The sequence below is a fragment of the Tamandua tetradactyla genome, chromosome 4, assembly GCF_023851605.1.
Source record: "Tamandua tetradactyla isolate mTamTet1 chromosome 4, mTamTet1.pri, whole genome shotgun sequence".
In the NCBI taxonomy this organism is placed as follows: Eukaryota; Metazoa; Chordata; class Mammalia; order Pilosa; family Myrmecophagidae; genus Tamandua; species Tamandua tetradactyla.
Genome location: NC_135330.1, coordinates 49,452,254 through 49,464,415, shown reverse-complemented (window position 1 = coordinate 49,464,415; position 12,162 = coordinate 49,452,254). Strand labels below are relative to the sequence as shown.

Sequence of the window (12,162 nt, the reverse complement as noted above, 5' to 3'; positions counted from 1 at the left end):
CACAAAGATAGAAGCATTGAGCAATGGAATTGAATTAAGAGTACAGAAATAGACCACCAAATGTATGGTCAACTGATTTTTGACAAGGCCCCCAAATCCTCTGAACTGGGGCAAAATAGTCTTTTCAATAATTGGGCATGGAAGAACCGGATATCTATAGTCAAAAGAATGAAAGAGGACCCCCTACCTTACACCCTACACAAAAATTAACTCAAAGTGGATCAAATACCTAAATATAATATAAAACTTCTAGTGCTCGCTTCAGCAGCACATATACTAAAATTGGAACGATACAGAGAAGATTAGCATGGCCCCTGCGCAAGGATGACACGCAAATTCGTGAAGCGTTCCATATTTTTTGGACAGCACAATAATCCCTAAATGTAATGTAATTATGTTAAAACACTGAATGAAGCTGCATCTGAGCTATAGTTTTTTTTTGTTTGTTTGTTTGTTTGTTTGTGTCTCTTGTTTTTTTCTTTTTCCTTTTTTATATATATATTTTTTATTTTTTATTATTATTATTTTTTTTATTTTTTTCTCTATATTAACATTCTATATCTTTTTCTGTTGCTTTGCTAGTTCTTTTCCTAAATCGATGCAAATGTACTAAGAAATGATGATCATACATCTATGTGATGATATTAAGAATTACTGATTACATATGTAGAATGGAATGATTTCTAAATGTTGTGTTAATTTCTTTTTTTAATTAATAAAAAAATGACATCCTTCGATACTATATACATAGTTAATATTGTCATTTTTTAACTTTAAATTATCCTTTGTAAACTAAACTTAAACACTACAGGGCAGACAATTGACTGTTTTGTTTGCCTGTATATTTGCATTGACTAACAGCCTTGACTCAAAGAGATTATTAATTGCTTTAAAAATGTTGCATAATAACTAAGCTAGAAAGACAAAAGATAACATAAAATTATGAATAATATAAAAAGTAGAATACATGATTACATAAAATACCTGCTTTTCAAAAATATGTACTTTTTTTTAAAAAGTGAACTTTTAAGAGTAAATATTATAAAGTGGACAAGGTGGGCTTCTAGGAATTGGCCATCTTGTCAAAGATATCTAATCTGTTGGGGCAGAAATGTTTGTAGTATTTTCTTAAAACTCATTTTATTTCTGAGGTTGTTAGAAATGTCACTACTCTTGTTGTTGACTTTAATGAATTGTTTCTTCTCTCTTTCATTCTTTACCTAGCTATCAGATTTTCAAATTTGTTGATCTTTTCAAAGACTGATTTTTAGTTGTACTGATTCTATTGTTTTTCAGTTCTCTGATTTATCTGTGATCTAATCTTTATTTCCTTCCTTCTACCAGATTTGGGTTTAATTTGGTCTTCTTTTGCTATTTCCTTAAGTTGCAAATTCTGGTATTAATTTAAAATTGTTATTCTTTTTAAATGCAGTTTTTTTTTTTTTTCGCATAGGCAGGCACCAGGAATTGAACCCGGGTCTCCAGTATGGCAGGTGAGAACTCTGCCACTATGCCACCATTGCCCACCCTAAATACAGGTGTTTATGGCTAAATTTCTCTATTAGCAAGATTTTCAGGGCATCCTATAAGTTATGTTGTATATTCAATTTTGTATATCTTCTAAGTGTTTTCTAATATTCCTCATGATTTCATCTGTGACCCTTTGGTTGATTGAGCATATTGTTCAATTTCTGCATATGTGTGGAACTTCCCACTTTCCTTTTTGTTATCAATTTCTAATTTCATTTCACTCAGTCAAAGAAGTTACTTATGTTTTCAGTGTTTTTATTTTTATGTAGGTTGTAGTGTAACATATGATCTATTCTGTGAATGTCCCACATGGACTCCAGAAGAACATATATTCTGCTGGAACTAGTTGGATTATAGTGTTGTTTAAGTCCTTTATTTCCTTATCAATCATCTGTCTAGTTTTTCTATTCATTTGTGAAATGGAAAATTGAACTGTCCAACTATTATTATAGAACTATTTACCGTGATAGAGAGTTATATGTCTATCCAAATAGACACATATTTATTTTTTCCTCCATATATTTTGGTGCTCTACTGTTCCCTGTATATAAGTTTATAATTTTTACATGTTCTTCAGAGGTTGACACTTTCATATATATATAAAATGTTCTTTGTTTTTTATAACTATGGTTGTTTTAATTTTTATCTATTATTCTAGTGTGCCTATTTAATTTCTAGGTACTATTTGCATGTAGTATCTCAGTACTGTTTTCCATTCCTTCATTTTCAACCTCTCTGGTCTTTGTATCTAAAGTGGTTCTCTTACAGGCAATAAATGGTTGCACCAAGCTCTGTTCTAATTAAGTAATTACTTAAAATGAAAATTTATTAAGATAAATGAGAACAGAGCTTGGCATAATGAATAAAATTACTTACAATTAAAGACAAAAAAAAACTTCTAGAAGAAAATGTAGGGAAACAACTTCAAGACCTAGTAATAGGAGGTAACTTCCTAAACTTTATAGCCAAAGCACAAGCAACAAAAGAAAAAATAGATAAATGGGAACTCCTCAAAATCAAATGCTTCTGCACTTCAAAATACTTTGTCAAAAAAGTTAAGAGGCAGCCAACTCAATGCAGAAAACATTTGGAAATCACCATTGGACAAGGGTTTGATTTCCTGTATATACAAAGAAATCATACAACTCAACAACAAAAGAACAAACAATCCAATTATAAAATGGGCTAAAGATTTGAAGAGGCATTTTTCTGAAGAGCAAATACAGATGGCCAAACACATGAAAAGATGCTCATTTTCATTGTCTATATAAGGGAAATGCAAATCAAGACTACAATGAGATACCACTTCACACCTATAAGAATGGCTGCTATTAAACAAACAGGAAATTAAAAATGTTGGAGAGGATGTGGAGAAACTGGGATACTTCTGCACCACTGGTGGGACTTTATAGTGGTACAGCCACTATGGAAGCGTGTTTGACAGTTCCTTAGGAAACTAAATATCAAGTTGCCCTATGACCCAGCAATAGCACTACTTGGCATATACCCAGAAGAGCTGAAAGTAATGACACAAATGCACATTTGCACATCGATGTTCATAGCACCTTATTCACGATCACCAAAAGATGGAAACAACCAAATGCCATCAACAGATGAGTGGATCAACAAAATGTGGTATATACATACAATGGAATATGATGCAGCAGTAAAACAAAATGACATCCTGAAGCACATGACAAGATTCATAAGCCTTGAGGACATGATGCTGAGTGAAGTTAGCCAGACACAAAAAGATTGATATTGTATGGTTCCACTTTTATTACCAGCATAAAGGTATAATCAGAGGCTTATAATGTAAAATATAGGGGACTTAGAGATCCATAGAAGCTAGAGATGGGTAACCTGTTAGTTAATGAGGTTCAACTCCAATGTAAGGGAACAGATAGGAGTGAAGGTGATTCTCTAGTGAGTCTGTAAGTAATATTACCATATTGAAGATGAAACAGATTGAAAGGGGCGGTACAGACCTACATGTCCCACTGATTAACACTTTATTATTATTTATTATATTCATAAAAATAGAAATATGAATGAGTTCTTGTAAGAATTACTTCAAAGATATGATTCTTGTATAAAGAGTGTTTAAGTCCAGGGTACAGGAGGAAAACGGTTATTGCATGCTATGAGCTATGTTCAAAAGGAAACCATCAGCACTACCATAGCAACAGCAGAGGGAAATAATGGAGGGAGGGACAAGAGTTAAGAGGAGGTTTAGATTTCCTATTTGGCAAGGGTATGTTTATTGGTTTTCTTTCTCTTAGGAACAATGAAATTATCTAAAATTGAGAATGTTGATGGACTGTGGACTTTGGACCCTATACATGATGCCCAAAGAATGCAAAAGTAACTGAAGAATGCACTGATGGAGTAGACTGGTGAGCAATTGTGTATACTTATGAATGAAGGTTGCATTGCTACAAAGAGGAACAATGTCGTGAGGCATGCAACAATGTGAGTGAACATGTGGGACATTTGGTGAGACAAAATAAGCCAGAAACAAAAAAACAACGATGGTGTGGTCACCTTTAGAAAATGCTTATAAGAAAACAAGGGCCTAGATTATAAGCTTTTAGAGCAGTCATATTAAGTTCAAAGTGGTGATTATTATTTCTGGATTTTGAGAGGTTGTTTTATATATATAACCTGATACTTAGAGATAGAACAAAGCCGAACAGGTTGGGGTTACAGTAATTCAGAACATAGGGGTAAGAAAGACAGTGTCTATATTTTAGAACCACACATACTCTTTGAAACCAATGGAAGAAAGGTTCATTTGTTCTGGAACTGAAATTTTCTGTACTGTATACTCTAATTCAACCTATAGTATAGCTCATTTGAACAACTGAAACACAGGGGACACAGAATAAGAAAGTGGTCCTTTAATCCTGTATAGATTATTGTAATGTCTGGATACACCTTCGAGTATATTAAGCAGATAATCAAAAAGTATTGGCAAAGTCCCCTGAGAGATGGGGGAAAAATATAGAACTATTAAACCTTACCATCAGGGGATCCCCTGAGACCATGTCAAACTTTAGGGACATCCATATCAATAGACCATGCCCTCCATCTGAGGCTTACTCTTGTGACACTTATGTGGGTAGCGGAGAAGCTTAGACTACCTATAGGCATGCCTAAGAGTTACTTCTGGATGCCCTCTTTTGTTGCTCAGATGTGGCCTCAATCTCTCTAAACCCAACTCTGCAAGTGAAATCACTGTCTTCCACCTATGTGGGACCTGACATCTAGGGGTGAAAATCTCCCTGGCGACAAGGGAGATGAATCCCAGGGATGAATCCAGACCTGGCACTGTGGGATCAACAATTCCATCCTGACTAAAAGGGGGAAAAGAAGTGTAATTAATTAAGTATCAGTGGCAGAGAGAGTTCAAATAGAATCAAGAGACTACTCTGGGGGTTGCTCTTATGCAAGCTTCAGGTAGACCTTGCTACCTATCATAACCTGCCAACCCCCAACCAGGACCATTCCAGCCAATCCTAAAGAACACTTAGGGCAATATATAAGATTCCACAAGTGTTCCATGCATTAGAGTAACTTTCCAGAAACCAAAAGAACAACCTCCAGATGGGTCCCTAGTCCAGATAAGTCCTAAAACCTAGCCCAGCCTCTCCAGAACATCAGATAGTCCCATTTCCCTACCCTATATTAGTAACAGACTCTTCCAATAGCAAAAATTTAGAATCGCCATAGCTTAAACACCCCTAAAGAGAGGGATGGAAAGATTAAAGGTGATGGTGGAGTTATTCAGAGAAGATAGGACTTAACAAATGAATGTGAATGCTGAATCATTAACATGATATCTCTTTTTGTCTCCAGTATTTTAGAGCAGCTAGAAGGAAAAACCTAAAATTGTGAAATTGTAACCCATGTCAAACTCTGAGATATGTTCTACAACTAATTGTGGTGCTGTGCTTGGAAATTTATAGCTTTTTTGTATATATAATATTATAGCTAATTCTGGTGCTGTGCTTTGAAATCTAGAGCTTTTTTGGATGTATAATATTGTTCACAAAAAAAGAAGGAAAAAAGTCTATTGTGATGATAAAAACATATTTAAGCCCTCTAACCTCCTGTATTCCGCAGCAGCTAGAAGGAAAAATATGAAAGGATCATATGTTACCCCCCGAAAATTCTGAGCTCTCTCCTGTAACTACCTGTTAAAGAGTGCTTTGAAAACTATGGCTTTTTTATTTCTTTGGTTCATATATATGTTGTGCTATACAATAAAAAAAGTTAAAAAAAAAAAAGAATCTGTCTTCACCCCAGATCTTTTGAATAAGAATCTACATTTTGACACGTTCTCCCAAGTAGTTTGCACATTAATGTTTGATAAATTGAATCCTAAAAAAAAAAAGAGAGATAGCTACAGCAAATGTGGCAAAATGTTTATGATCACTAAATATGGCTGATGGGTACATGACATTCATTAAAATTAGTTTTTGCATATTTGAAATGTGTAAAATAAAAATTTTTTAATGAAATTATTATCTTCATAAAACAAGCAGAATTCACCAATATTATAAAATTATTTGATGTCTTACAGAAAATATATAAATACATAGTCTGTATTTATTTTATAAGTATATATACAGAGAGAGAAAGAGAGACCATAAATCCTATTAAGGACATTTTTACTGATGTACTATACAACCAGGTAAAAAAATGCTAGAATATCATTACCGTATCCAACTGGTGTGCTTATCCAAGAATATTTGCAGTGTGAGCACGGAAGTAAATACAGAAATACAGACTTTTAGAAGTTTAGCAATCACTATCCATAATGAACATAACAACCTCAACAAATATAGTCTCATGCACGTCAATAGTAAAACTTGCTGCCATTTTTTTAAGTCTTGCTACATGCCATTTGCTGTACAAGACACTTTATATACATTATTTCTAACTGATTCTCCAATTTTGAAAGTTGCTAACTTTATGTTATTATTCCCATTTAACAGAAGAGAAAACTGAGTTCAAAAAGTAACTTGCTCAAGGGTATAGTACCCAGACTTTCTGAATTCAAAGACCAGTCTTTCCAATTCCCACAGAGTAAGAATTTTGACAAACTTTATATCCTATGTATGTATATGTATTTATTAAGCAGATTCTAATATGATTCTTCCCAAAGAAATTAAGATAACCAATAAAAAGAACATTGTAAAAATTCCAACGCATTTTTATCCATTTTCAAATTTGTCCAAAATTTCACTTCTGAGGAAGCAGAAAAGCTGGTGAAACAACTGTGTAATGTTATAGGAAGTAGCCATGTGCCAGGACTCAAATCCCAGCTCTGCCACTTAACAATCTAAGTGACTTTTAGCAGCTTAACTCCTCTGAGTCTCAGTTTTGCTGTCACTGATATGTAGATAGTAATACTGAGTGGTTTTAACAAAGATGGAACACAATGAAACAGCTATGTCTCTTAGTGCCCAAGACATAGCTGGAACTCAAAAGGTTAATTTCCTTCTCTTTCCCACCTTTTATGATTTATGCATAACAGAGAAATTCCAATTGCAACATTCTTCAAATGCTAAACCACACTGTCATTAATAAAAGGAACCTATATTACACAACGTTTTGCTTATCCTGGCCCAAAACATGGTTGCCCTAGATGTTTCCATATAAAATTCTAGGTTTTAACTTAAACATGATGTAAAGTTAGGGTTGAACTGATCATCTAAGGAGTTGCTGGCAATGGGCAGCAGAGTTTACCTTCTACACAATGTCACTTTAAAAATAGCTTTAGGGGACAGTGCAATGGTGACTCAATGGCAGAATTCTTGCCTGCTATGCCAGATACCCGGGTTTGATTCCTGGTACCTGCCCATGCAAAAAAAAAAAATATATATATATATATATGAGTTGCTTTAGAGGAGAGTGCTCCATTTGCAGTGTTTGGATCCTGTCTTAAGCATTTCCCTGTTTATTAAATCTAATTTAATACAAACTAAATTTTCCACTTTTAATTAGTTGCTATTTTGACATCAACCTCAAGACAGCCTGAAAGGGATCAGCTCACAGGAAACCGAGTGTGACAAAAACCAAGGCATCTGAAACACAAAATGCCACCTTCTTCACTTTTGAAATTCCCAATTCTTGTTATCACATGTGGAATAGTGAGTAGACAGAAAGATAAAAGACAATTACAAACTCCCCATCCACTCTTAACAAAGGCTTCTCCATTTTACAGCTCCAGCAAGCTGTTCACAAGAGGTTTAGCTCATGAGAATTGACTCGCTACATACATTGAGTATATCTTACAAGTTCTCTAAAGGAAACCCCAGAGATCTGGATATATTATATAGCTCTAAGAGCTGCCAATATTTATATTTGGAGTCATCAGTCATTTCACCAGGGCTTGAGATGAATCAGAAAGATGGGAAAACTTTCTGAATTGCAGGCAATGAGTAGGACAAAAAGTATGCATGTTGTATGGAGTGTTCCTAAAATGAACTGAAGCCCTATGGATTTTTATATGCTTAGAAAACAAATAGGAAAATAATCACATATAGAACCTTTCTTATATACAGAATAGAGCAATATGAAAAAAAGACAATGGTGAAAAAATACATCATGAAATGTATTGGGAGAAAATTTTTTGCAAACTGTTATATGGAAAAAGGGAACTCTTTAAAACCGTATCATTTATTCATTCATTCACTAAGATAATGGTTGTGAACATCTATATATACATACAAATCATCATGAATCCTTTATAAAATTTTAAATATACAATTCCAAACTGAGAGACTAACTTAGTTGGTCTAGGAAAGGGCCCTAAATATCTAAACTTCTAATAAAGATTCCAAGTAATTATGATGCACATGGACTGAGAACTGTACTTTGAGAAATACAGGAGCAAAGGAAACAAAAATGCAAACTTGACTATCAGTGAAACTAGGATACAGATAAAACCCAAAATTTCACATATATATGGAAGAGCTGCCAAAAGAAATGGAGGTCAAGTAGAAATGTTGGAAGACAATAAACAGGGAGCAGAGGCTGAGTTCAGAATTAACCATCACAATCTCCTTTGAAGCTGAGGGGCACATACTTAGGTGCAAAATCTCAAGTCCCTTTTTTTGCAAAATAAGAGTAGGTTGCACAGGTAAGCACCAACAGCTTCCCTGGACCGTGTGTGGCTCTGAGCAGCAGAGGTGACAGAGTTGTTTAGACAAGTTGTGTTTGCAGGAAATAGTGGCTGCTGGAGAACAAAGAAAAACTTTGAATGGGGGGGAAGTTGACTAACTGCTTATTAAACTTGACTTGAGGAAAGTAGTCTAAACAAATTCACACACAGATTTTAAAAAAATGACAGGTGAGAAAAATTCCATCCAATCTAGAACATGGTCCTGATACCTCCCCAACTTAAACATCCTGTGACAGATAATACAGGAACTGCTCCCTCTTTCAAAGATGAGTCATCAATCAAAAAGCCGCACAGATCTGTTGAAAGATATCACCAAAAAAAGGAAGAAAAGAACAAGAAAAGCATATGAAGAAGTAACCTTTATACCAGAAACCTTTTGTCAAGAAGCAGATGAAAATCACCACCAAACTTTTTACCATGAACTTTTTTTCAAGAATCATAAAGTTCACTGTTTATTTTCCATCATTTGGTACATATCCAAGGAACATTAGAAAGTTAGAAATCATAAATTACTTCAGAGAAAACTAATCAACCCCTCCTTTCTATACATACACAAGTATTTCCAAGAACATGTACAAAACCTTTTTCCTATTACAAAGTTATTTAAAAATGTACTCAGGAAAAACCCATGTTTGTTGCTCTAGACCAATTAATGACATAAAAAATAACAGTATAAGCTATAGAAATTTATAAAAAGTAATAAATGATGATAAATTCTAAACTAAACTAACTTTATACTAGGTTGTACTATTATTTTTGCATCTGAGTCAAAAGTCTGAGAAAAGATGTGTCAAATTCACCCTCTAGTTCAGTAACCATCCTTAAGAGGTGGCATTTAAGGGAGGTTCTTAATGGAAAGGGATGTTTCTAGAGACATTGCTACAGGTACAGTGACAAAATATCTATGTTCTTGGGGAAAAAATTATACAAAATATTTCCCATATAATTGGTGTAAGACAGATCTCATATGTCCATTTCATCAAATGAACATCCAAACAGCATTTAGGCAGCTTAGGGTTCCTGTGTTGCTTTGCGAAGAAACAGTTTTCCAGAATCAAAGTGGAACTTTTCTGTTTGTCCTCCACAGTCCTCTGAAACCTAGGACTGCTCCTCTTCAGCTTATACCAGACAGAGGAATTTACTGCAGCTTGCAGTTTGCTAATTCATATGCGCAAAAAGATTTAGCATCTTTTGGTAGGAGGAGGTCAGAATTTGGTGATAAAATATTTCACTTTAACCAAGGAATCCTAATACTTAAAAAGAAATATGTTGAATTTTTTAAAGTGTAGAAAATCAATTGCATTTATGAAACAAGAGCACAATGCAGAGATGAAAAAGTTCGGAGTTGATATGAGGAAAATTTGGAGAGAGATGAAATACGACTAGCAGGAAGGGGGTGGGGGCGGAGGTAAAAGGACCATGAGGGAACTAAAAGAAAAATTAAAAGGCTCTCAAGGAAAATGGATACAGTTAAAATATACTAAGGCATACAAAGAGTACAAATGAGAAAATGAGGTAAATGAAATGGAAATAAATGTTTAAAAATAATTATAAATAAAATGACAGTTATGGCGAGAAAGGCATAGTCTAACTTGCTTCCCAAAGGGGAAAAAGTAAAATGATAGAACAAACACTTATCAAGAGACATGATTAAGAAAAAAATTCCTGAAAAGAAAGACTTGAAGCTACCCTGAAAGGCTGCATCATGTTCCAAAGAAAACTAACCCAGTATAGTAAACAACAGGAATGGTCTAGCAAAGTTTGTGTACTTCAAAGACAATGCAAGAACATTTGAGCAGCCAAACAAAAAAGATCAAGTTTCTTATGAAGATAATAAAATCAAGTGGGCCTCAATCTTCTTCAAGAATATGTTGAACTTTCAAAGGCAGTGGAAAAATTCACAAAGTCCTGAAGGAAAAAAAAAAAAAAGCATGCATCAAGAATTGTACATATAGCCATAAAAGTCTGTTGTGATTTCTTTGCCTATTCTAAACAAACATTCCATTTTATAAGTTATTTCGCATAAATATTTTTGTGTTCTTCTTTAAAAAGTTCCCCAAAACTGCATAAACTTCCCAAAACCTGGATCCAGCACTAGCATGACAAACTCCCAGTAGAAACCCCACATTTAAACATCTGCTGAAATACACACTGGCCACTACTGCCAAAATTATTCAACCTTCCAAATCTCCCATGCATGCTTCGCATTGGCAAAACCAAAACAAAGCCTGCTGGCAAGGAAATCTTAGAAGCGTAAACACAGGGACCACCATAGAAAGGAGCAAAAATGGCACAGAAATGCCTAATGAGAGTCCAGTACAATTAGGTCATCACCCATAAAACATCACAGGCCAACAAAGGTTTTCTTCCTCTTCCTCCTTCCTTATAATCAAGTAAGGTAGAGTTATAATTTGATGATGAATTAATATAGTCACATCCTTTAAATTATATGCCACTTAATCATCCACCTCTATACATTCATGTTTAAGATTTTTTGCAAGTATCACCAAGAATAATAAAAATATCAATGACATTTTAATCATTCTTAAAAACTGGGGACATGTAACTGTTACAGTGATCAAGTGGAATGCAAAAGGGTGCAATTACATAGCAAATATATCCTTTCTCACAACTGTCCCTGAAAACTCATGGCACTCCTTTCTCACTGACACTGAATGGACTCTCCAGTAAAACAAACCTGTTCTGGTCACTCCTGGATAATAAAGAGTTACAATTAGTTCCAAGAACATTCTCTATTCAGCATTTACATTGTCCCATGTAGTAGCTAAAACTTCAAACTTCATTTAAAGACAAGTTTCTCCCCAACCCAGATTGGACCTGCCTACTTTGAGCGAAAAGCCAACTATGAGCGAGGGAGGGGCAAAGTTAGCTTCTCTATTTCCAAGGCTTGGGCTTCTCCATCTTCTACTTCATAAACCAGTTGTGGTTTCCGACTCCCCTAGATTTAGCCTAGATGGAGAGGAGAAGAGAGGTGGGGAATACTCAGTAATTCTTGCCTGCTAACATTATAATTCAGAAGCACCTCCCTCTGGACTTGGAGGGTATATAAAGCTGACTTTCATGTAACACATTGTGAGTTCTTTGGAGACCTTCTCATCACTGATATTTTCTCACCTTCCTCTCTATTAATGCTAGTGATGTTTCCTCTGGCCAGGAGTTTATGCTGTCCCCTCGCCCCACCCATGGGCCCTCAGGGGCAGTCCTGTTGGATGGTATCCCTTTAAAAATGATCCTAGGCCAACATCTTTACCATGCAAAAATGACACTGTGGTACCATTCAGTGGATCTGAATATTTCTTGTTATATTAAAGTGGTCTTTGTTTTCTAAATAGAGGTTTCAGACTTTTGTTAAAACCAAATTTTTAAGTTTTTTTTTTTTTTGTATGCTGTATGGCAGGGGTCATATTTCATTCATTCTT

The 12,162-nt window shown here is 34.8% G+C and overlaps 1 non-coding gene across 1 annotated transcript; it reads left to right on the top strand.

Moving 5' to 3' along the window:
- The first annotated feature begins 252 nt into the window (after positions 1-252).
- Positions 253-359, top strand: LOC143681761 (U6 spliceosomal RNA). The gene has a single exon (XR_013174822.1). It is a non-coding gene; the product is annotated as a U6 spliceosomal RNA (small nuclear RNA).
- Positions 360-12,162: the final 11,803 nt, after the last annotated feature.